This window comes from Urocampus carinirostris, chromosome 1 (assembly GCF_059441175.1).
Source record: "Urocampus carinirostris isolate Australia breed hairy pipefish chromosome 1, RoL_Ucar_1.0, whole genome shotgun sequence".
Taxonomy (NCBI): domain Eukaryota; kingdom Metazoa; phylum Chordata; class Actinopteri; order Syngnathiformes; family Syngnathidae; genus Urocampus; species Urocampus carinirostris.
In genome coordinates this window covers 53,258,950-53,279,959 of record NC_142349.1, presented here as the reverse complement: position 1 = coordinate 53,279,959, position 21,010 = coordinate 53,258,950, and the positions used below count along the sequence as shown (strand labels likewise).

The following is a 21,010-nucleotide window of genomic DNA, read 5'->3' as shown; positions in this document are numbered from 1 at the left end:
CTGGTTATTTTTTCCTTTTTTACCTTGTATCATCCCAAATAAAAACATCTTCTCCCAATTTTCATCAACATACTGTTCATTCTGTCCAAAACCTTTCGTCATTTCCTTAAGCACTGCGGTCAGTTTTTTCAGTTCCTCACAGTTAAAGAACATATGCTTTAAGCCCTCTTTCTCCTTCTTGCATATTTTGCATGTTTCATCCCTCGCAAGTCCCATCTTAAAAAGTCTCATTTCATTAAAAACACAGTTGTGGGCTAAAAGGAAATCAAAATTTTCTAACGAAGGGCATTTCAAACCGGTTCTGATGTTTCTCCACACATCTTTTGTGTTAAAATCTACAAACATCTTTTCCCAATAAGAATTTGCTCTCGGTTGTATAAAAGCCATTCCTCTAAAAATAGAATAGAAGTCTTTTAAAACAAGAGCACTAAAAGGTGTCCCTGTGTCCTTCATCTCTATTCTCATTGGACCTTCCTCTTGTTTCTTTTCATTTCTTTCTATAATTGTCCACCATTCTTTAGGAACTGCTTTTTTTATTGTCATGTACTCATTCCTGATTTTTTCTTCATTACATTCGTCTACTGTTGCACCAATCTCGTCAATGAAAGCCTGAAATGGCAAGAATCCCGGTCTGACCTCGTACAAAAGATCTCTGATTTTTCGGAATCCTGCGTCAAACCAGTGCTTGTAAAAGTTCCCTCCTCCAATTCGTAAATTCGGATTTAAGAACAAGGGTTGATTTAAAATTTCTTCCTTTCCCTCCGGTTTAAAAACTACATGTCCTATAAAATCACTCCAAGCCCTTAAAACTTCCCTATAAAAGTCTGGGATGCCGTTTGTCATATATTCTTTTGTTTTCATCCACAAGGCTGAAGGCCCCATTTTAAAAGTTTTGTCTAAAAAGTATTCCAGAATTCGTGTCGATTCTTTGTCTCCCTCCCTCATGAAATTTTTAACAGTTTTTATTCTTAAAGCCTTCAGTCTTATGGATGGATCGAGCAATCCCAGACCGCCCTCCTCCACCCTTCCAATCAGAGTCTCATAGGCTATTTTAGCTGGCTTACCATCCCAAATAAAATCAGTCACATACTGCTTCAGAGTTTTAACTGTGGGTAATGGCAAACACTCTGATCCAAGGACACTCCATATTTTGGATAAAAACAGTGTATTAACAACTAAAATTTTTCCCTTCAGAGTAAGACTTCTCCTTTTCCAAAATGCCAATCTATTTCTTATTTTCCCGATTGTCTCCTCCCACATCAGTTTCGTAGTTTCTTTTTCATTTGGTCCTATTCTCACCCCCAGAATTTTAAGGTTATCTTTTACTTCTTTAAAAGGCAGTGTCCTTGACAAGGCGGTTTGCTTTCCTAATTTTAAAATCTCAGTTTTGCCAACATTCATCCGAGCTCCTGAACCCCGGCTGTATATTTCTATGGCATCCAACGCTTTAAAAATGCTGTGCTCATCTTTTAAAATTAGGGTTGTGTCATCTGCATATTGATAAATTTTGGTTTCTGTGTTAAAATTCTTAAAACCTTCAATCTTTACCCCTTTTATTCCATTGTCAGCATTGATCGCAAGTCCTAAAGGTTCTGCAACCAAAGAGTAAAGTATTGCTGACAGTGGACAGCCCTGTCTTATTGACCTGGTTAAAGGAATAAAATCTGTTAAAAAACCATTGCATTTGACACAACTCTTGGCATCAGCGTAGAGACATCTCAGACACCGGATTATGTTTTCTCCAAAATCAAATCTTTCTAAAACCGCAAATAGAAAATCGTGCTCTACCCTATCAAACGCTTTTTCTAAGTCTGCATTAATTAAAAAGCCACTGACTCCTGCCTTCTCCATGTACCAGACTTTGTCCCTCACACCATTAACTGTGTCTGAGATGTTTCTGCCTATTACCGCATAAGCCTGGTTAGTTTGGATGACTGTTGGTAAGACCCGCTTCAGTCTGTTTGCCATTATCTTCGCCAAAATCTTGTAGTCACAATTTAAAAGGCTTATGGGTCTAAAATTCTGCAGCTCTTCCCTGTCCCCTTTCTTTTTATATATAATTTTAATTAAACCTCTTGACATCCTTGAGCTGAGAGCCCCTCCTTTCCACACTTCTTCATACATTTGTCTTAAAACAGGAACAAGAGAACCTTTAAAAACCTTGTAAAATTCACATGGTAAGCCATCCAGACCAGGACTCCTGCCGTTTTTCATCTCATCTATGGCTCTCTCTATTTCTTCACTATTGATGTCTCTATTGCACATTGTTTTATCTTCCTTACTTACTTTACTCTTAATATTATTCAATAAAAAATCTTTTGCACCCTCTTCCACACCTTGTTTTGAAAATAAGTTGGTATAGAATCTTTTTATTTCCTTTAAAATATTGTCCTTATCTGTCAATCTCTTTCCTTCTCCATTTTTAATACATTTAATTTCTTCCGTTTTCTGTCTGTTTTTTTCTAGTTCAAAAAAGAACTTTGTGCATCGTTCGCCTTCAATCATATATTTCGCTCTACTTCTTATCATAGCTCCCTGGAATTTCTCTTCTTCTATTTTTTTAAGTTCATCTTCTATCTCCATAATTTTATTCGTGTTTTCATTTTTCCCATCACTTTGTTTTAGTTCCTCTTCTAGTTCTTTTCGTAACTTTTCTTCTCTCCCCCTTTCCTGTCTTCTCAGTTTTTTACAAAACAAAATCGAATGTCTTTTAATATCATACTTTAGATTGTCCCACCATATTCCCAAGTTACTTTCATACTTTGTCATGTTCTTTATGCTGTTCACAATTATATTTTCTATTTCCATTTGATAAAAATTGTCTTTTAAGACTTTTGTATTTAAAATCCATACCCCCGGCCCCTTCTCTATTTTATTCAGATCTATATTAAAAACAATAAAGTCATGATCACTAAAATTACATCTTCTGTAGTAAATACTTTTAAAATTCTCCATAAAACTACTTTTTGCCAAAACAATATCAATTCTGCTTTGCTTAATTTCATCTAAAACAATTTGTCTTCTGCTAAACTTTCTAACTCCTTTATTCCTTTCTCTCCATACATCTATTAAATCGAGTTCTTCCATTACCTGTATTAGTTCCTTTCTTCCCCTTTCTGCTCTAAAAACTATATTATCTGCCACATCTTCTTTCTGTAGTGCTATATTAAAATCCCCAGCAACCACAGTTTCCCCCCAAGCCTCGATTAGAACTTTTAATTTCATAAAAAATTCAACTTTCTCTTTCTCTTCATTCGGTGCATGTATGTTACAAACATTCATTTTCTCATTACCTTCTCCAACACTTATAGTTAGTATTTTTCCTTTTTTATCATTATATATTTCTGTTACTTCCTCAACCATATTCCTTTTAATTAAAAAAGCCACTCCTCTACCTCTTCCCTCACAATTATTAAATAAAACCTCCCCATCCCATCGTTTTCTAAAATCCTCCGCTATCACACTTGTCCAGTTCGTTTCTTGCAATAAAATAATATCATTTTTCTCAGTCTCTCTGATTAACTTCTGTAATTTTTCGGGATTCGCCCCTCCCCTCATGTTTATTGAAATAAAATTCCACCCCATTAAAATAATAAATGGCAATAAATAATTCAAGCCAACAAAATATTTAAGAAACATAAAACCAACCATTACTATGTACCACCATCATCCTGTAAAACCTCAAATCTCCCTCCAGTTATTTCTATTTGTTTTGCCTTTCTTCTTCTCTCCTGTGCTTGTAATACCTTGTCTATGTTAATACTTGGTTTCAACCTTTTCCTTTTGGTCGTAAAATTGCCCCACTTGTTTGAAATGTCACGGTTAATTTTTCCTTTTCCAACTTCATCCAATGATTCTTCTTTATTTAGTTCCTTGTGTGTCTGGGTCTCCTCCTCCCTCTGCCCCTTCTCCCCCATTGTTTCAGCCCCAATTATTCCAGTTAAAATCCCAATGTCCATGCCTGAGTCCTCGCGCTCTGAGTCTTGTTGTCTGGGGGGCTGAGCACAGGGGGGATCCTCTTCAGGTGTCGGTTCCTGGGAGGGACCCTCATCCCCCGCCTCTGATGCCACCATGTTTATCTCCAACTTGCTTACTTCTCCCTCTCCCTCAGCAGAAGAAACGCATGTACAGTGTATGAATGCACGGCAGCAATCAGGGCATCTGAGAGCGACGCATTCCCGGGCATAGTGACCCTGCTGTAAGCACTCCCTGCACGTAAACTCCGGACATTCCCGCAGCACGTGACCAGGGTTCATGCACAACCGGCAGATCTTCACCTGCCGGTCGTGAATCACCCGGCAGTACCGGGGACCGTTCGGAGTTTCAAATCTAGTGGAATACGGCAGGGAGGCTACATCTTTCGGGAATTTTACTTTAATGAATCTTGTTCCATCTTCAACGGACGTGCCCGGGTAGAAGCGCCGCCTCAATGGGAGGACAGGGTCCACTCTCCACCTCTGCAGCTTTTCCAACACCTCTTCATCTGTTATGAATGGGGGCAGTTGTAGGAAGGAGACCATAACTTCGTTAACTTGTAGTCTTTTAGTCTGAATTAGAACCCCTTTGCATAAGAGACCCCCATCTAAAATTTCACATGCCTCCTCATTTTCCAACGTCGCTTCATATTGTTTATTTTGTGTAGCCCGTAGTACCAGTAGCTTCCCCGTACCCACCATCTTCTCGATTTCTTTAATTAAGTCAATTGGTGTTATGTTTTCAATCTCCTCTGTTTCCAAAAGCATTGTCAGTTCTTCCAAATATTTTCTTTGTCTTAGCCCTTTCACATTCTCCATATCTTTTTTTGTTTCTTGCTTATTTCTCTTTTCTCCATCACGCATGTTATATTCCTTCTTTCTCCTCATGTCCAATCCATTGTTCATTTTATCCGCATCATTATTCTGTCCTTGTACAATCATTTCAGTTGTTTTGTTAATTAATCCATTCATATTATTTCCATCCGCCTCACTTTCTTTCCCTCCATGCCGAGCTACCTTGTTGAAATCATTGTCTATACTCTTTTTCCTTGTATCCAGTCCGGTTTCATTCATAATTAGCAACTTTTTAAATACCTTGTTTGAATCACAGTCCATTGTCGTTGTCGGTTTTCCATTGTCCAGTTTCACTTCACTACATCCATCAGTTCCTGGGGGCAAATCCACAACACGCTTGCCCGCTTCCACTCCAAACTCGATGCCATGCGGTCTGTCCATTGTTTGTTCAAAAAAGAGAGAACCAAAAAAAGGCTCCCCAGACAGAAACTAAGTCTGCTGGGGACGCAAAAACGAAAATAAATAAATAAATAAATAAATAAATAAAGCACTTAAACTTTTAAATAAACCTTCAAATAAATAAGAAAACCAACAAAGAATGGGGAGAGCCTTCCTCTCCCTACTGCAGCCATCAACTCACAAACACAAACCAGGAAGTGGGCGTGTTCAGGGTAGTATGGCCGTAAGCGAGAGAAGAGGGTGAATTTTCAGTATTTATAATCAACACCGCGGAAGTTGCAACCCCACTGTTTGCCAAGAGGGGTAGCAAATTATAAAACAACAATGGTTTAATATGTTCGTATTTCTTCATTTATTTGTTTTGCAAAAAGGTTGTGAAAGAATGCAAATCCGTCCAAAAGGGGCTGCTCCGAGGCCAGAAAAAATACCAAAAAGTTTGCTGGAAGTAAAAAGCTTACAGCACCTGGTATTCCCAGGCGGTCTCCCATCCAAGTACTAACCAGGCCCGACCCTGCTTAGCTTCCGAGATCGGGCGTGTTCAGGGTAGTATGGCCGTAAGCGAAAGAAGAGGGTGAATTTTCAGTATTTATAATCAACACCGCGGAAGTTGCAACTCCACTGTTTGCCAAGAGGGGTAGCCATTAATAGAACAACAGGGGTTTAATATGTGCGTATTTCTTCATTTATTTGTTTTGCAAAAAGGTTGTGAAAGAATGCAAATCCGTCCAAAAGGGGCTGCTCCGAGGCCAGAAAAAATACCAAAAAGCTTGCTGGAAGTAAAAAGCTTACAGCACCTGGTATTCCCAGGCGGTCTCCCATCCAAGTACTAACCGGGCCCGACCCTGCTTAGCTTCCGAGATCGGACGAGATCGGGCGTGTTCAGGGTAGTATGGCCGTAAGCGAAAGAAGAGGGTGAATTTTCAGTATTTATAATCAACACCGCGGAAGTTGCAACCCCACTGTTTGCCAAGAGGGGAAGCAAATTATAAAACAACAATGGTTTAATATGTTCGTATTTCTTCATTTATTTGTTTTGCAAAAAGGTTGTGAAAGAATGCAAATCCGTCCAAAAGGGGCTGCTCCGAGGCCAGAAAAAATACCAAAAAGTTTGCTGGAAGTAAAAAGCTTACAGCACCTGGTATTCCCAGGCGGTCTCCCATCCAAGTACTAACCAGGCCCGACCCTGCTTAGCTTCCGAGATCGGACGAGATCGGGCGTGTTCAGGGTAGTATGGCCGTAAGCAAAAGTAGACGGAGAATTTTTAGTATTTATAATCAACACTGCGGAAGTTGCAGCGCCACTGTTTGCCAAGAGGGGTAGCCAATTATAAAACAACAGGGGTTTAATATGTGTGTAATTCTTCATTTATATGTTTTGCAAACCGGTTGTGAAAGAATGCAAATCCGTCCAAAAGGGGCTGCTCCGAGGCCAGAAAAAATACCAAAAACTTTGCTGGAAGTAAAAAGCTTACAGCACCTGGTATTCCCAGGCGGTCTCCCATCCAAGTACTAACCAGGCCCGACCCTGCCTAGCTTCCGAGATCGGACGAGATCGGGCGTGTTCAGGGTAGTATGGCCGTAAGCGAAAGAAGAGGGTGAATTTTCAGTATTTATAATCAACACCAGGGAAGTTGCAACGCCACTGTTTGCCAAGAGGGGTAGCCATTTATAAAACAACAGGGGTTTAATATGTGTGTAATTCTTCATTTATTTGTTTTGCAAACAGGTTGTGAAATAATGCTGTATCCGTCCAAAAGGGGCTGCTCCGAGGCCAGAAAAAATACGAAAAAAGTTTGCTGGAAGTAAAAAGCTTACAGCACCTGGTATTCCCAGGCGGTCTCCCATCCAAGTACTAAGCAGGCCCGACCCTGCTTAGCTACCGAGATCGGACGAGATCGGGCGTGTTCAGGGTAGTATGGTCGTAAGCGAAAGAAGAGGGAGAATTTTTAGTATTTATAATTACACCACGGAAGTTGCAACCCCACTGTGTGCCAAGAGGGGTAGCAAATTATAAAACAACAGTGGTTTAATATGTGCGTAATTCTTCATTTATTTGTTTTGCAAAAAGGTTGTGAAAGAATGCAAATCCGTCCAAAAGGGGCTGCTCCGAGGCCAGAAAAAATACCAAAAAGTTTGCTGGAAGTAAAAAGCTTACAGCACCTGGTATTCCCAGGCGGTCTCCCATCCAAGTACTAACCAGGCCCGACCCTGCTTAGCTTCCGAGATCGGACGAGATCGGGCGTGTTCAGGGTAGTATGGCCGTAAGCGAGAGAAGAGGGTGAATTTTCAGTATTTATAATCAACACCGCGGATGTTGCAACCCCACTGTTTGCCAAGAGGGGTAGCAAATTATAAAACAACAATGGTTTAATATGTTCGTATTTCTTCATTTATTTGTTTTGCAAAAAGGTTGTGAAAGAATGCAAATCCGTCCAAAAGGGGCTGCTCCGAGGCCAGAAAAAATACCAAAAAGTTTGCTGGAAGTAAAAAGCTTACAGCACCTGGTATTCCCAGGCGGTCTCCCATCCAAGTACTAACCAGGCCCGACCCTGCTTAGCTTCCGAGATCGGACGAGATCGGGCGTGTTCAGGGTAGTATGGCCGTAAGCGAAAGAAGAGGGTGGATTTTCAGTATTTATAATCAACACCGCGGAAGTTGCAACTCCACTGTGTGCCAAGAGGGGTAGCAAATTATAAAACAACAATGGTTTAATATGTTCGTATTTCTTCATTTATTTGTTTTGCAAAAAGGTTGTGAAAGAATGCAAATCCGTCCAAAAGGGGCTGCTCCGAGGCCAGAAAAAATACCAAAAAGTTTGCTGGAAGTAAAAAGCTTACAGCACCTGGTATTCCCAGGCGGTCTCCCATCCAAGTACTAACCAGGCCCGACCCTGCTTAGCTACCGAGATCGGACGAGGTCGGGCGTGTTCAGGGTAGTATGGCCGTAAGCGAGAGAAGAGGGTGAATTTTCAGTATTTATAATCAACACCGCGGAAGTTGCAACCCCACTGTTTGCCAAGAGGGGTAGCAAATTATAAAACAACAATGGTTTAATATGTTCGTATTTCTTCATTTATTTGTTTTGCAAACAGGTTGTGAAAGAATGCAAATCCGTCCAAAAGGGGCTGCTCCGAGGCCAGAAAAAATACCAAAAAGTTTGCTGGAAGTAAAAATCTTACAGCACCTGGTATTCCCAGGCGGTCTCCCATCCAAGTACTAACCAGGCCCGACCCTGCTTAGCTTCCGAGATCGGACGAGATCGGGCGTGTTCAGTGTAGTATGGCCGTAAGCGAGAGAAGAGGGTGAATTTTCAGTATTTATAATCAACACCGCGGATGTTGCAACCCCACTGTTTGCCAAGAGGGGTAGCAAATTATAAAACAACAATGGTTTAATATGTTCGTATTTCTTCATTTATTTGTTTTGCAAAAAGGTTGTGAAAGAATGCAAATCCGTCCAAAAGGGGCTGCTCCGAGGCCAGAAAAAATACCAAAAAGTTTGCTGGAAGTAAAAAGCTTACAGCACCTGGTATTCCCAGGCGGTCTCCCATCCAAGTACTAACCAGGCCCGACCCTGCTTAGCTTCCGAGATCGGACGAGATCGGGCGTGTTCAGGGTAGTATGGCCGTAAGCGAAAGAAGAGGGTGGATTTTCAGTATTTATAATCAACACCGCGGAAGTTGCAACTCCACTGTGTGCCAAGAGGGGTAGCAAATTATAAAACAACAGTGGTTTAATATGTGCGTAATTCTTCATTTATTTGTTTTGCAAAAAGGTTGTGAAAGAATGCAAATCCGTCCAAAAGGGGCTGCTCCGAGGCCAGAAAAAATACCAAAAAGTTTGCTGGAAGTAAAAAGCTTACAGCACCTGGTATTCCCAGGCGGTCTCCCATCCAAGTACTAACCAGGCCCGACCCTGCTTAGCTTCCGAGATCGGACGAGATCGGGCGTGTTCAGGGTAGTATGGCCGTAAGCGAAAGAAGAGGGTGGATTTTCAGTATTTATAATCAACACCGTGGAAGTTGCAACTCCACTGTTTGCCAAGAGGGGTAGCCATTTATAAAACAACAGGGGTTTAATATGTGTGTAATTCTTCATTTATTTGTTTTGCAAACAGGTTGTGAAAGAATGCAAATCCGTCCAAAAGGGGCTGCTCCGAGGCCAGAAAAAATACCAAAAAGCTTGCTGGAAGTAAAAAGCTTACAGCACCTGGTATTCCCAGGCGGTCTCCCATCCAAGTACTAACCAGGCCCGACCCTGCTTAGCTTCCGAGATCGGACGAGATCGGGCGTTTTCAGGGTAGTATGGCCGTAAGCGAAAGAAGAGGGTGAATTTTCAGTATTTATAATCAACACCGCGGAAGTTGCAACTCCACTGTTTGCCAAGAGGGGTAGCCATTTATAGAACAACAGGGGTTTAATATGTGTAATTCTTCATTTATTTGTTTTGCAAACAGGTTGTGAAAGAATGCAAATCCGTCCAAAAGGGGCTGCTCCGAGGCCAGAAAAAATACCAAAAAGTTTGCTGGAAGTAAAAAGCTTACAGCACCTGGTATTCCCAGGCGGTCTCCCATCCAAGTACTAACCAGGCCCGACCCTGCTTAGCTTCCGAGATCGGACGAGATCGGGAGTGTTCAGGGTAGTATGGCCGTAAGCGAAAGAATAAGGAGAATTTTCAGTATTTATAATCACACCACGGAAGTTGCAACGCCACTGTGTGCCAAGAGGGGTAGCCATTTATAAAACAATAGGGGTTTAATATGTGTGTAATTCTTCATTTATTTGTTTTGCAAAAAGGTTGTGAAAGAATGCAAATCCGTCCAAAAGGGGCTGCTCCGAGGCCAGAAAAAATACCAAAAAGCTTGCTGGAAGTAAAAAGCTTACAGCACCTGGTATTCCCAGGCGGTCTCCCATCCAAGTACTAACCAGGCCCGACCCTGCTTAGCTTCCGAGATCGGACGAGATCGGGAGTGTTCAGGGTAGTATGGCCGTAAGCGAAAGAATAAGGAGAATTTTCAGTATTTATAATCACACCACGGAAGTTGCAACGCCACTGTGTGCCAAGAGGGGTAGCCATTTATAAAACAATAGGGGTTTAATATGTGTGTAATTCTTCATTTATTTGTTTTGCAAAAAGGTTGTGAAAGAATGCAAATCCGTCCAAAAGGGGCTGCTCCGAGGCCAGAAAAAATACCAAAAAGCTTGCTGGAAGTAAAAAGCTTACAGCACCTGGTATTCCCAGGCGGTCTCCCATCCAAGTACTAACCGGGCCCGACCCTGCTTAGCTTCCGAGATCGGACGAGATCGGGCGTGTTCAGGGTAGTATGGCCGTAAGCGAAAGAAGAGGGTGAATTTTCAGTATTTATAATCAACACCGCGGAAGTTGCAACTCCACTGTTTGCCAAGAGGGGTAGCAATTTATAGAACAACAGGGGTTTAATATGTGCGTAATTCTTCATTTATTTGTTTTGCAAACAGGTTGTGAAAGAATGCAAATCCGTCCAAAAGGGGCTGCTCCGAGGCCAGAAAAAATACCAAAAAGTTTGCTGGAAGTAAAAAGCTTACAGCACCTGGTATTCCCAGGCGGTCTCCCATCCAAGTACTAACCAGGCCCGACCCTGCTTAGCTTCCGAGATCAGACGAGATCGGGCGTGTTCAGGGTAGTATGGCCGTAAGCGAGAGAAGGGGGTGAATTTTCAGTATTTATAATCAACACCGCGGAAGTTGCAACTCCACTGTTTGCCAAGAGGGGTAGCCATTTATAGAACAACAGGGGTTTAATATGTGTAATTCTTCATTTATTTGTTTTGCAAACAGGTTGTGAAAGAATGCAAATCCGTCCAAAAGGGGCTGCTCCGAGGCCAGAAAAAATACCAAAAAGTTTGCTGGAAGTAAAAAGCTTACAGCACCTGGTATTCCCAGGCGGTCTCCCATCCAAGTACTAACCAGGCCCGACCCTGCTTAGCTTCCGAGATCGGGCGTGTTCAGGGTAGTATGGCCGTAAGCGAAAGAAGAGGGTGAATTTTCAGTATTTATAATCAACACCGTGGAAGTTGCAACTCCACTGTTTGCCAAGAGGGGTAGCCATTAATAGAACAACAGGGGTTTAATATGTGCGTATTTCTTCATTTATTTGTTTTGCAAAAAGGTTGTGAAAGAATGCAAATCCGTCCAAAAGGGGCTGCTCCGAGGCCAGAAAAAATACCAAAAAGCTTGCTGGAAGTAAAAAGCTTACAGCACCTGGTATTCCCAGGCGGTCTCCCATCCAAGTACTAACCAGGCCCGACCCTGCTTAGCTTCCGAGATCGGACGTTTTCAGGGTAGTATGGCCGTAAGCGAAAGAAGAGGGTGAATTTTCAGTATTTATAATCAACACCGCGGAAGTTGCAACTCCACTGTTTGCCAAGAGGGGTAGCCATTTATAGAACAACAGGGGTTTAATATAATAATAATAATAATAATAATAATTTCCTTGTATTGTCATTCTGTGTAACAATGTACACAGAACGAAATGTCGATTGCATCTGACCCGATGCAGCCGCAGCCAAGAGAGGGCGCCGCCGACCACTTTTTAAGTCTTAGGAATGACTCGGCCGGGGCGCGAACCCGAACCTCCCAGTCTGTAATTCTTCATTTATTTGTTTTGCAAACAGGTTGTGAAAGAATGCAAATCCGTCCAAAAGGGGCTGCTCCGAGGCCAGAAAAAATACCAAAAAGTTTGCTGGAAGTAAAAAGCTTACAGCACCTGGTATTCCCAGGCGGTCTCCCATCCAAGTACTAACCAGGCCCGACCCTGCTTAGCTTCCGAGATCGGACGAGATCGGGCGGGTTCAGGGTAGTATGACCGTAAGCGAGAGAAGAGGGTGAATTTTCAGTATTTATAATCAACACCGCGGAAGTTGCAACTCCACTGTTTGCCAAGAGGGGTAGCCATTTATAAAACAACAGGGGTTTAATATGTGCGTAATTCTTCATTTATTTGTTTTGCAAACAGGTTGTGAAAGAATGCAAATCCGTCAGAAAGGGGCTGCTCCGAGGCCAGAAAAAATACCAAAAAGTTTGCTGGAAGTAAAAAGCTTAGAGCACCCGGTATTCCCAGGCGGTCTCCCATCCAAGTACTAACCAGGCCCGACCCTGCTTAGCTTCCGAGATCGGACGAGATCGGGCGGGTTCAGGGTAGTATGGCCGTAAGCGAGAGAAGAGGGTGAATTTTCAGTATTTATAATCAACACCGCGGAAGTTGCAACCCCACTGTTTGCCAAGAGGGGTAGCAAATTATAAAACAACAATGGTTTAATATGTGCGTATTTCTTCATTTATTTGTTTTGCAAAAAGGTTGTGAAAGAATGCAAATCCGTCCAAAAGGGGCTGCTCCGAGGCCAGAAAAAATACCAAAAAGTTTGCTGGAAGTAAAAAGCTTACAGCACCTGGTATTCCCAGGCGGTCTCCCATCCAAGTACTAACCAGGCCCGACCCTGCATAGTTTCCGAGATCGGACGAGATCGGGCGTGTTCAGGGTAGTATGGCCGTAAGCGAAAGAAGAGGGTGAATTTTCAGTATTTATAATCAACACCGCGGAAGTTGCAACTCCACTGTTTGGCATGAGGGGTAGCCATTTATAGAACAACAGGGGTTTAATATGTGCGTAATTCTTCATTTATTTCTTTTGCAAACAGGTTGTGAAAGATTGCAAATCCGTCCAAAAGGGGCTTCTCCGAGGCCAGAAAAAATACCAAAAAGTTTGCTGGAAGTAAAAAGCTTACAGCACCTGGTATTCCCAGGCGGTCTCCCATCCAAGTACTAACCAGGCCCGACCCTGCTTAGTTTCCGAGATCGGACGAGATCGGGCGTGTTCAGGGTAGTATGGCCGTAAGCGAAAGAAGAGGGTGAATTTTCAGTATTTATAATCAACACCGCGGAAGTTGCAACGCCACTGTTTGCCAAGAGGGGTAGCCATTTATAAAACAACAGGGGTTTAATATGTGCGTAATTCTTCATTTATTTGTTTTGCAAACAGGTTGTGAAAGAATGCAAATCCGTCCAAAAGGGGCTGCTCCGAGGCCAGAAAAAATACCAAAAAGTTTGCTGGAAGTAAAAAGCTTACAGCACCTGGTATTCCCAGGCGGTCTCCCATCCAAGTACTAACCAGGCCCGACCCTGCTTAGCCTCCGAGATCGGACGAGATCGGGCGGGTTCAGGGTAGTATGGCCATAAGCGAGAGAAGAGGGTGAATTTTCAGTATTTATAATCAACACCGCGGAAGTTGCAACCCCACTGTTTGCCAAGAGGGGTAGCAAATTTTAAAACAACAATGGTTTAATATGTGCGTATTTCTTCATTTATTTGTTTTGCAAAAAGGTTGTGAAAGAATGCAAATCCGTCCAAAAGGGGCTGCTCCGAGGCCAGAAAAAATACCAAAAAGTTTGCTGGAAGTAAAAAGCTTACAGCACCTGGTATTCCCAAGCGGTCTCCCATCCAAGTACTAACCAGGCCCGACCCTGCTTAGCTTCCGAGATCGGACGAGATCGGGCGTGTTCAGGGTAGTATGGCCGTAAGCGAAAGAAGAGGGTGAATTTTCAGTATTTATAATCAACACCGCGGAAGTTGCAATTCCACTGTTTGCCAAGAGGGGTAACCATTTATAGAACAACAGGGGTTTAATATGTGCGTAATTCTTCATTTATTTGTTTTGCAAACAGGTTGTGAAAGAATGCAAATCCGTCCAAAAGGGGCTGCTCCGAGGCCAGAAAAAATACCAAAAAGTTTGCTGGAAGTAAAAAGCTTACAGCACCTGGTATTCGCAGGCGGTCTCCCATCCAAGTACTAACCAGGCCCGACCCTGCTTAGCTTCCGAGATCGGACGAGATCGGGCGTGTTCAGGGTAGTATGGCCGTAAGCGAAAGAAGAGGGTGAATTTTCAGTATTTATAATCAACACCGCGGAAGTTGCAACTCCACTGTTTGCCAAGAGGAGTAGCCATTTATAGAACAACAGGGGTTTAATATGTGCGTAATTCTTCATTTATTTGTTTTGCAAACAGGTTGTGAAAGAATGCAAATCCGTCCAAAAGGGGCTGCTCCGAGGCCAGAAAAAATACCAAAAAGTTTGCTGGAAGTAAAAAGCTTACAGCACTTGGTATTCCCAGGCGGTCTCCCATCCAAGTACTAACCAGGCCCGACCCTGCTTAGCTTCCGAGATCGGGCGTGTTCAGGGTAGTATGGCCGTAAGCGAAAGAAGAGGGTGGATTTTCAGTATTTATAATCAACACCGCGGAAGTTGCAACGCCACTGTTTGCCAAGAGGGGTAGCCATTTATAAAACAACAGGGGTTTAATATGTGCGTAATTCTTCATTTATTTGTTTTGCAAACAGGTTGTGAAAGAATGCAAATCCGTCCAAAAGGGGCTTCTCCGAGGCCAGAAAAAATACCAAAAAGTTTGCTGGAAGTAAAAAGCTTACAGCACCTGGTATTCCCAGGCGGTCTCCCATCCAAGTACTAACCAGGCCCGACCCTGCTTAGCTTCCGAGATCGGACGAGATTTTTTTACTTGAAACTGACTTTCACCCAAAGGTTTAAGATTTTTATGCCAGTACTTTTTTTTGGTCTGAAAATGTACAAAACATCAAAAGCAGAAATGAAGCTTCGTTCGAAACATGACAAAAAGCAACTTGATATGTTGCACACACTAAAAAAAACATGAAGTTAATAAATGTACTTTCAACTCTCTCCCTGTCACTTAACAGTCCGTCCATTTACAGGCGGGCCTTCTGCATCCGGTTCCTTTTAAACATTTTGCCCTTCTTTTTAGTTGTTGAAACGCGTTCGGGCGGCTCTGTCTCAATCACGACCGGTTTCTCAGGTGCCGGCGTATCGAAGACGCTGTCGGTCACATCGCTGACAATCTCTGGCTTGATCTCGGCCTTCTTCATCTTCTGCATCTCCTTCACGACCTGCCTCTCACGCACACGGGCCGCTGCTGCTATGCGGAGCTCGCGCCGGTGCCTATTTGGCGACTTGAAGTTTGGGTTTTCATAAAGCGTTGGTCCCCCGAAGCTTCCTTGAAACATTTTTATGAGGTTTAAAACGAAGCGTGGTCCGATTTCCACGAGCGCTGCATCCTCCTCAATGATCTGGTAGTTTCTGAACCAAATCCTTTCGTCCACAATAGTGAAGGTGAAGACATGGTCTACAAAGGGTTGGCTTTTTGGGTGATAATGTGGCGTAGAAAACGTCTGTATAAAAAGCTCTTTCAGTAATGCGTAATGAGGCTCCTTGTCGAATGTAGGATCGAAGGACAGAAGCGGTCTGGAACCTTTCAGGCAATTCCCAGTCATCTTGAGCTCAGCCAGAGTGTGAATATTCTGAACCAGGAATTTGGCAGATGGCCCGTTAGGAGTATTTGATATCCACATGTAGAGATCTTGTTTCTTCTTGGCTTCAAAAAATAGGCACTTATTGCAGTTCTTCATCTCACATACCTCATTGATCACAAATAACTTGTCTTTTCTGTCCATTTTGGTATCTGCTTTTGAATGTGGCATGATGCTCCTCATGTCTTGCATCAAATGTCGCGTTCTGTAGTCAACACCTCTCGATGAGAAGATGAGAACCCTTTCCTTGTTGGTCCATTTTCCCATAGAAACTGGAGGCGGAACAGTGAATTCATCCCTCTTCTCCTCTTGTTTATCAGCAGTGTCTTTGCTGGAAGTAAAAAGCTTACAGCACCTGGTATTCCCAGGCGGTCTCCCATCCAAGTACTAACCAGGCCCGACCCTGCTTAGTTTCCGAGATCGGACGAGATCGGGCCTGTTCAGGGTAGTATGGCCGTAAGCGAAAGAAGAGGGTGAATTTTCAGTATTTATAATCAACACCGCGGAAGTTGCAACTCCACTGTTTGGCATGAGGGGTAGCCATTTATAGAACAACAGGGGTTTAATATGTGCGTAATTCTTCATTTATTTGTTTTGCAAACAGGTTGTGAAAGAATGCAAATCCGCCCAAAAGGGGCTGCTCCGAGGCCAGAAAAAATACCAAAAAGTTTGCTGGAAGTAAAAAGCTTACAGCACCTGGTATTCCCAGGCGGTCTCCCATCCAAGTACTAACCAGGCCCGACCCTGCTTAGCTTCCGAGATCGGGCGTGTTCAGGGTAGTATGGCCGTAAGCGAAAGAAGAGGGTGAATTTTCAGTATCTATAATCAACACCGCGGAAGTTGCAACTCCACTGTTTGCCAAGAGGGGTAGCCATTTATAGAACAACAGGGGTTTAATATGTGTGTAATTCTTCATTTATTTGTTTTGCAAACAGGTTGTGAAAGAATGCAAATCCGTCCAAAAGGGGCTGCTCCGAGGCCAGAAAAAATACCAAAAAGTTTGCTGGAAGTAAAAAGCTTACCGCACCTGGTATTCCCAGGCGGTCTCCCATCCAAGTACTAACCAGGCCCGACCCTGCTTAGCTTCCGAGATCGGACGAGATTTTTTTTTTTTTTTTTTTTTTTGTACTTTATTCTTTCTCTTCTCTTTTCTAAGCCCTCTTTCTCCTTCTTGCATATTTTGCATGTTTCATCCCTCGCAAGTCCCATCTTAAAAAGTCTCATTTCATTAAAAACACAGTTGTGGGCTAAAAGGAAATCAAAATTTTCTAACGAAGGGCATTTCAAACCGGTTCTGATGTTTCTCCACACATCTTTTGTGTTAAAATCTACAAACATCTTTTCCCAATAAGAATTTGCTCTCGGTTGTATAAAAGCCATTTCTCTAAAAACAGAATAGAAGTCTTTTAAAACAAGAGCACTAAAAGGTGTCCCTGTGTCCTTCATCTCTATTCTCATTGGACCTTCCTCTTGTTTCTTTTCATTTCTTTCTATAATTGTCCACCATTCTTTAGGAACTGCTTTTTTTATTGTCATGTACTCATTCCTGATTTTTTCTTCATTTCATTCGTCTACTGTTGCACCAATCTCGTCAATGAAAGCCTGAAATGGCAAGAATCCCGGTCTGACCTCGTACAAAAGATCTCTGATTTTTCGGAATCCAGCGTCAAACCAGTGCTTGTAAAAGTTCCCTCCTCCAATTCGTAAATTCGGATTTAAGAACAAGGGTTGATTTAAAATTTCTTCCTTTCCCTCCGGTTTAAAAACTACATGTCCTATAAAATCACTCCAAGCCCTTAAAACTTCCCTATAAAAGTCTGGGATGCTGTTTGTCATATATTCTTTTGTTTTCATCCACAAGGCTGAAGGCCCCATTTTAAAAGTTTTGTCTAAAAAGTATTCCAGAATTCGTGTCGATTCTTTGTCTCCCTCCCTCATGAAATTTTTAACAGTTTTTATTCTTAGAGCCTTCAGTCTTATGGATGGATCGAGCAATCCCAGACCGCCCTCCTCCACCCTTCCAATCAGAGTCTCATAGGCTATTTTAGCTGGCTTACCATCCCAAATAAAATCAGTCACATACTGCTTCAGAGTTTTAACTGTGGGCAATGGCAAACACTCTGATCCAAGGACACTCCATATTTTGGATAAAAACAGTGTATTAACAACTAAAATTTTTCCCTTCAGAGTAAGACTTCTCCTTTTCCAAAATGCCAATCTATTTCTTATTTTCCCGATTGTCTCCTCCCACATCAGTTTCGTAGTTTCTTTTTCATTTGGTCCTATTCTCACCCCCAGAATTTTAAGGTTATCTTTTACTTCTTTAAAAGGCAGTGTCCTTGACAAGGCGGTTTGCTTTCCTAATTTTAAAATCTCAGTTTTGCCAACATTCATCCGAGCTCCTGAACCCCGGCTGTATATTTCTATGGCATCCAACGCTTTAAAAATGCTGTGCTCATCTTTTAAAATTAGGGTTGTGTCATCTGCATATTGATAAATTTTGGTTTCTGTGTTAAAATTCTTAAAACCTTCAATCTTTACCCCTTTTATTCCATTGTCAGCATTGACCGCAAGTCCTAAAGGTTCTGCAACCAAAGAGTAAAGTATTGCTGACAGTGGACAGCCCTGTCTTATTGACCTGGTTAAAGGAATAAAATCTGTTAAAAAACCATTGCATTTGACACAACTCTTGGCATCAGCGTAGAGACATCTCAGACACCGGATTATGTTTTCTCCAAAATCAAATCTTTCTAAAACCGCAAATAGAAAATCGTGCTCTACCCTATCAAACGCTTTTTCTAAGTCTGCATTAATTAAAAAGCCACTGACTCCTGCCTTCTCCATGTACCAGACTTTGTCCCTCACACCATTAACTGTGTCTGAGATGTCTCTGCCTATTACCGCATAAGCCTGGTTAGTTTGGATGACTGTTGGTAAGACCCGCTTCAGTCTGTTTGCCATTATCTTCGCCAAAATCTTGTAGTCACAATTTAAAAGGCTTATGGGTCTAAAATTCTGCAGCTCTTCCCTGTCCCCTTTCTTTTTATATATAATTTTAATTAAACCTCTTGACATCCTTGAGCTGAGAGCCCCTCCTTTCCACACTTCTTCATACATTTGTCTTAAAACAGGAACAAGAGAACCTTTAAAAACCTTGTAAAATTCACATGGTAAGCCATCCAGACCAGGACTCCTGCCGTTTTTCATCTCATCTATGGCTCTCTCTATTTCTTCACTATTGATGTCTCTATTGCACATTGTTTTATCTTCCTTACTTACTTTACTCTTAATATTATTCAATAAAAAATCTTTTGCACCCTCTTCCACACCTTGTTTTGAAAATAAGTTGGTATAGAATCTTTTTATTTCCTTTAAAATATTGTCCTTATCTGTCAATCTCTTTCCTTCTCCATTTTTAATACATTTAATTTCTTCCGTTTTCTGTCTGTTTTTTTCTAGTTCAAAAAAGAACTTTGTGCATCGTTCGCCTTCAATCATATATTTCGCTCTACTTCTTATCATAGCTCCCTGGAATTTCTCTTCTTCTATTTTTTTAAGTTCATCTTCTATCTCCATAATTTTATTCGTGTTTTCATTTTTCCCATCACTTTGTTTTAGTTCCTCTTCTAGTTCTTTTCGTAACTTTTCTTCTCTCCCCCTTTCCTGTCTTCTCAGTTTTTTACAAAACAAAATCGAATGTCTTTTAATATCATACTTTAGATTGTCCCACCATATTCCCAAGTTACTTTCATACTTTGTCATGTTCTTTATGCTGTTCACAATTATATTTTCTATTTCCATTTGATAAAAATTGTCTTTTAAGACTTTTGTATTTAAAATCCATACCCCCGGCCCCTTCTCTATTTTATTCAGATCTATATTAAAAACAATAAAGTCATGATCACTAAAATTACATCTTCTGTAGTAAATACTTTTAAAATTCTCCATAAAACTACTTTTTGCCAAAACAATATCAATTCTGCTTTGCTTAATTTCATCTAAAACAATTTGTCTTCTGCTAAACTTTCTAACTCCTTTATTCCTTTCTCTCCATACATCTATTAAATCGAGTTCTTCCATTACCTGTATTAGTTCCTTTCTTCCCCTTTCTGCTCTAAAAACTATATTATCTGCCACATCTTCTTTCTGTAGTGCTATATTAAAATCCCCAGCAACCACAGTTTCCCCCCAAGCCTCGATTAGAACTTTTAATTTCATAAAAAATTCAACTTTCTCTTTCTCTTCATTCGGTGCATGTATGTTACAAACATTCATTTTCTCATTACCTTCTCCAACACTTATAGTTAGTATTTTTCCTTTTTTATCATTATATATTTCTGTTACTTCCTCAACCATATTCCTTTTAATTAAAAAAGCCACTCCTCTACCTCTTCCCTCACAATTATTAAATAAAACCTCCCCATCCCATCGTTTTCTAAAATCCTCCGCTATCACACTTGTCCAGTTCGTTTCTTGCAATAAAATAATATCATTTTTCTCAGTCTCTCTGATTAACTTCTGTAATTTTTCGGGATTCGCCCCTCCCCTCATGTTTATTGAAATAAAATTCCACCCCATTAAAATAATAAATGGCAATAAATAATTCAAGCCAACAAAATATTTAAGAAACATAAAACCAACCATTACTATGTACCACCATCATCCTGTAAAACCTCAAATCTCCCTCCAGTTATTTCTATTTGTTTTGCCTTTCTTCTTCTCTCCTGTGCTTGTAATACCTTGTCTATGTTAATACTTGGTTTCAACCTTTTCCTTTTGGTCGTAAAATTGCCCCACTTGTTTGAAATGTCACGGTTAATTTTTCCTTTTCCAACTTCATCCAATGATTCTTCTTTATTTAGTTCCTTGTGTGTCTGGGTCTCCTCCTCCCTCTGCCCCTTCTCCCCCATTGTTTCAGCCCCAATTATTCCAGTTAAAATCCCAATGTCCATGCCTGAGTCCTCGCGCTCTGAGTCTTGTTGTCTGGGGGGCTGAGCACAGGGGGGATCCTCTTCAGGTGTCGGTTCCTGGGAGGGACCCTCATCCCCCGCCTCTGATGCCACCATGTTTATCTCCAACTTGCTTACTTCTCCCTCTCCCTCAGCAGAAGAAACGCATGTACAGTGTATGAATGCACGGCAGCAATCAGGGCATCTGAGAGCGACGCATTCCCGGGCATAGTGACCCTGCTGTAAGCACTCCCTGCACGTAAACTCCGGACATTCCCGCAGCACGTGACCAGGGTTCATGCACAACCGGCAGATCTTCACCTGCCGGTCGTGAATCACCCGGCAGTACCGGGGACCGTTCGGAGTTTCAAATCTAGTGGAATACGGCAGGGAGGCTACATCTTTCGGGAATTTTACTTTAATGAATCTTGTTCCATCTTCAACGGACGTGCCCGGGTAGAAGCGCCG

At 41.8% G+C, this 21,010-nt stretch overlaps 23 non-coding genes and 5 pseudogenes across 23 annotated transcripts; all 28 read right to left on the bottom strand.

Moving 5' to 3' along the window:
- Positions 1-5,679: 5,679 nt before the first annotated feature.
- LOC148375389 (5S ribosomal RNA) lies at positions 5,680-5,788 on the bottom strand (annotated as a pseudogene).
- A 222-nt stretch (positions 5,789-6,010) lies between these two features.
- On the bottom strand, positions 6,011-6,129 carry LOC148375388 (5S ribosomal RNA). Its single transcript, XR_015849428.1, has one exon. It is a non-coding gene; the product is annotated as a 5S ribosomal RNA (ribosomal RNA).
- A 222-nt stretch (positions 6,130-6,351) lies between these two features.
- LOC148375387 (5S ribosomal RNA) lies at positions 6,352-6,470 on the bottom strand. Its single transcript, XR_015849114.1, has one exon. It is a non-coding gene; the product is annotated as a 5S ribosomal RNA (ribosomal RNA).
- A 222-nt stretch (positions 6,471-6,692) lies between these two features.
- Positions 6,693-6,811, bottom strand: LOC148375386 (5S ribosomal RNA). The gene has a single exon (XR_015847764.1). It is a non-coding gene; the product is annotated as a 5S ribosomal RNA (ribosomal RNA).
- Positions 6,812-7,035: 224 nt separating this feature from the next.
- LOC148375385 (5S ribosomal RNA) lies at positions 7,036-7,154 on the bottom strand. The gene has a single exon (XR_015848063.1). It is a non-coding gene; the product is annotated as a 5S ribosomal RNA (ribosomal RNA).
- A 221-nt stretch (positions 7,155-7,375) lies between these two features.
- On the bottom strand, positions 7,376-7,494 carry LOC148375384 (5S ribosomal RNA). Its single transcript, XR_015849113.1, has one exon. It is a non-coding gene; the product is annotated as a 5S ribosomal RNA (ribosomal RNA).
- A 222-nt stretch (positions 7,495-7,716) lies between these two features.
- Positions 7,717-7,835, bottom strand: LOC148375383 (5S ribosomal RNA). Its single transcript, XR_015849112.1, has one exon. It is a non-coding gene; the product is annotated as a 5S ribosomal RNA (ribosomal RNA).
- A 222-nt stretch (positions 7,836-8,057) lies between these two features.
- Positions 8,058-8,176, bottom strand: LOC148375382 (5S ribosomal RNA). Its single transcript, XR_015847796.1, has one exon. It is a non-coding gene; the product is annotated as a 5S ribosomal RNA (ribosomal RNA).
- A 222-nt stretch (positions 8,177-8,398) lies between these two features.
- On the bottom strand, positions 8,399-8,517 carry LOC148375381 (5S ribosomal RNA). The gene has a single exon (XR_015847904.1). It is a non-coding gene; the product is annotated as a 5S ribosomal RNA (ribosomal RNA).
- Positions 8,518-8,739: 222 nt separating this feature from the next.
- Positions 8,740-8,858, bottom strand: LOC148375380 (5S ribosomal RNA). The gene has a single exon (XR_015849111.1). It is a non-coding gene; the product is annotated as a 5S ribosomal RNA (ribosomal RNA).
- A 222-nt stretch (positions 8,859-9,080) lies between these two features.
- On the bottom strand, positions 9,081-9,199 carry LOC148375379 (5S ribosomal RNA). The gene has a single exon (XR_015849110.1). It is a non-coding gene; the product is annotated as a 5S ribosomal RNA (ribosomal RNA).
- Positions 9,200-9,421: 222 nt separating this feature from the next.
- On the bottom strand, positions 9,422-9,540 carry LOC148375378 (5S ribosomal RNA). The gene has a single exon (XR_015849392.1). It is a non-coding gene; the product is annotated as a 5S ribosomal RNA (ribosomal RNA).
- A 220-nt stretch (positions 9,541-9,760) lies between these two features.
- Positions 9,761-9,879, bottom strand: LOC148375377 (5S ribosomal RNA). The gene has a single exon (XR_015849365.1). It is a non-coding gene; the product is annotated as a 5S ribosomal RNA (ribosomal RNA).
- Positions 9,880-10,100: 221 nt separating this feature from the next.
- Positions 10,101-10,219, bottom strand: LOC148375376 (5S ribosomal RNA). The gene has a single exon (XR_015849364.1). It is a non-coding gene; the product is annotated as a 5S ribosomal RNA (ribosomal RNA).
- Positions 10,220-10,440: 221 nt separating this feature from the next.
- LOC148375375 (5S ribosomal RNA) lies at positions 10,441-10,559 on the bottom strand. Its single transcript, XR_015849427.1, has one exon. It is a non-coding gene; the product is annotated as a 5S ribosomal RNA (ribosomal RNA).
- A 222-nt stretch (positions 10,560-10,781) lies between these two features.
- On the bottom strand, positions 10,782-10,900 carry LOC148375374 (5S ribosomal RNA). The gene has a single exon (XR_015847255.1). It is a non-coding gene; the product is annotated as a 5S ribosomal RNA (ribosomal RNA).
- A 220-nt stretch (positions 10,901-11,120) lies between these two features.
- Positions 11,121-11,229, bottom strand: LOC148375373 (5S ribosomal RNA; annotated as a pseudogene).
- Positions 11,230-11,451: 222 nt separating this feature from the next.
- LOC148375372 (5S ribosomal RNA) lies at positions 11,452-11,560 on the bottom strand (annotated as a pseudogene).
- A 396-nt stretch (positions 11,561-11,956) lies between these two features.
- On the bottom strand, positions 11,957-12,075 carry LOC148375371 (5S ribosomal RNA). The gene has a single exon (XR_015847476.1). It is a non-coding gene; the product is annotated as a 5S ribosomal RNA (ribosomal RNA).
- Positions 12,076-12,297: 222 nt separating this feature from the next.
- Positions 12,298-12,416, bottom strand: LOC148375370 (5S ribosomal RNA). Its single transcript, XR_015848042.1, has one exon. It is a non-coding gene; the product is annotated as a 5S ribosomal RNA (ribosomal RNA).
- Positions 12,417-12,638: 222 nt separating this feature from the next.
- Positions 12,639-12,757, bottom strand: LOC148375369 (5S ribosomal RNA). Its single transcript, XR_015848035.1, has one exon. It is a non-coding gene; the product is annotated as a 5S ribosomal RNA (ribosomal RNA).
- Positions 12,758-12,979: 222 nt separating this feature from the next.
- LOC148375368 (5S ribosomal RNA) lies at positions 12,980-13,098 on the bottom strand. The gene has a single exon (XR_015847666.1). It is a non-coding gene; the product is annotated as a 5S ribosomal RNA (ribosomal RNA).
- Positions 13,099-13,320: 222 nt separating this feature from the next.
- On the bottom strand, positions 13,321-13,439 carry LOC148375367 (5S ribosomal RNA). The gene has a single exon (XR_015847900.1). It is a non-coding gene; the product is annotated as a 5S ribosomal RNA (ribosomal RNA).
- Positions 13,440-13,661: 222 nt separating this feature from the next.
- Positions 13,662-13,780, bottom strand: LOC148375366 (5S ribosomal RNA). The gene has a single exon (XR_015849402.1). It is a non-coding gene; the product is annotated as a 5S ribosomal RNA (ribosomal RNA).
- A 222-nt stretch (positions 13,781-14,002) lies between these two features.
- On the bottom strand, positions 14,003-14,121 carry LOC148375365 (5S ribosomal RNA). The gene has a single exon (XR_015847388.1). It is a non-coding gene; the product is annotated as a 5S ribosomal RNA (ribosomal RNA).
- A 222-nt stretch (positions 14,122-14,343) lies between these two features.
- LOC148375364 (5S ribosomal RNA) lies at positions 14,344-14,452 on the bottom strand (annotated as a pseudogene).
- Positions 14,453-15,936: 1,484 nt separating this feature from the next.
- LOC148375363 (5S ribosomal RNA) lies at positions 15,937-16,055 on the bottom strand. The gene has a single exon (XR_015847792.1). It is a non-coding gene; the product is annotated as a 5S ribosomal RNA (ribosomal RNA).
- A 222-nt stretch (positions 16,056-16,277) lies between these two features.
- LOC148375362 (5S ribosomal RNA) lies at positions 16,278-16,386 on the bottom strand (annotated as a pseudogene).
- Between the last annotated feature and the right edge of the window lie 4,624 nt (positions 16,387-21,010).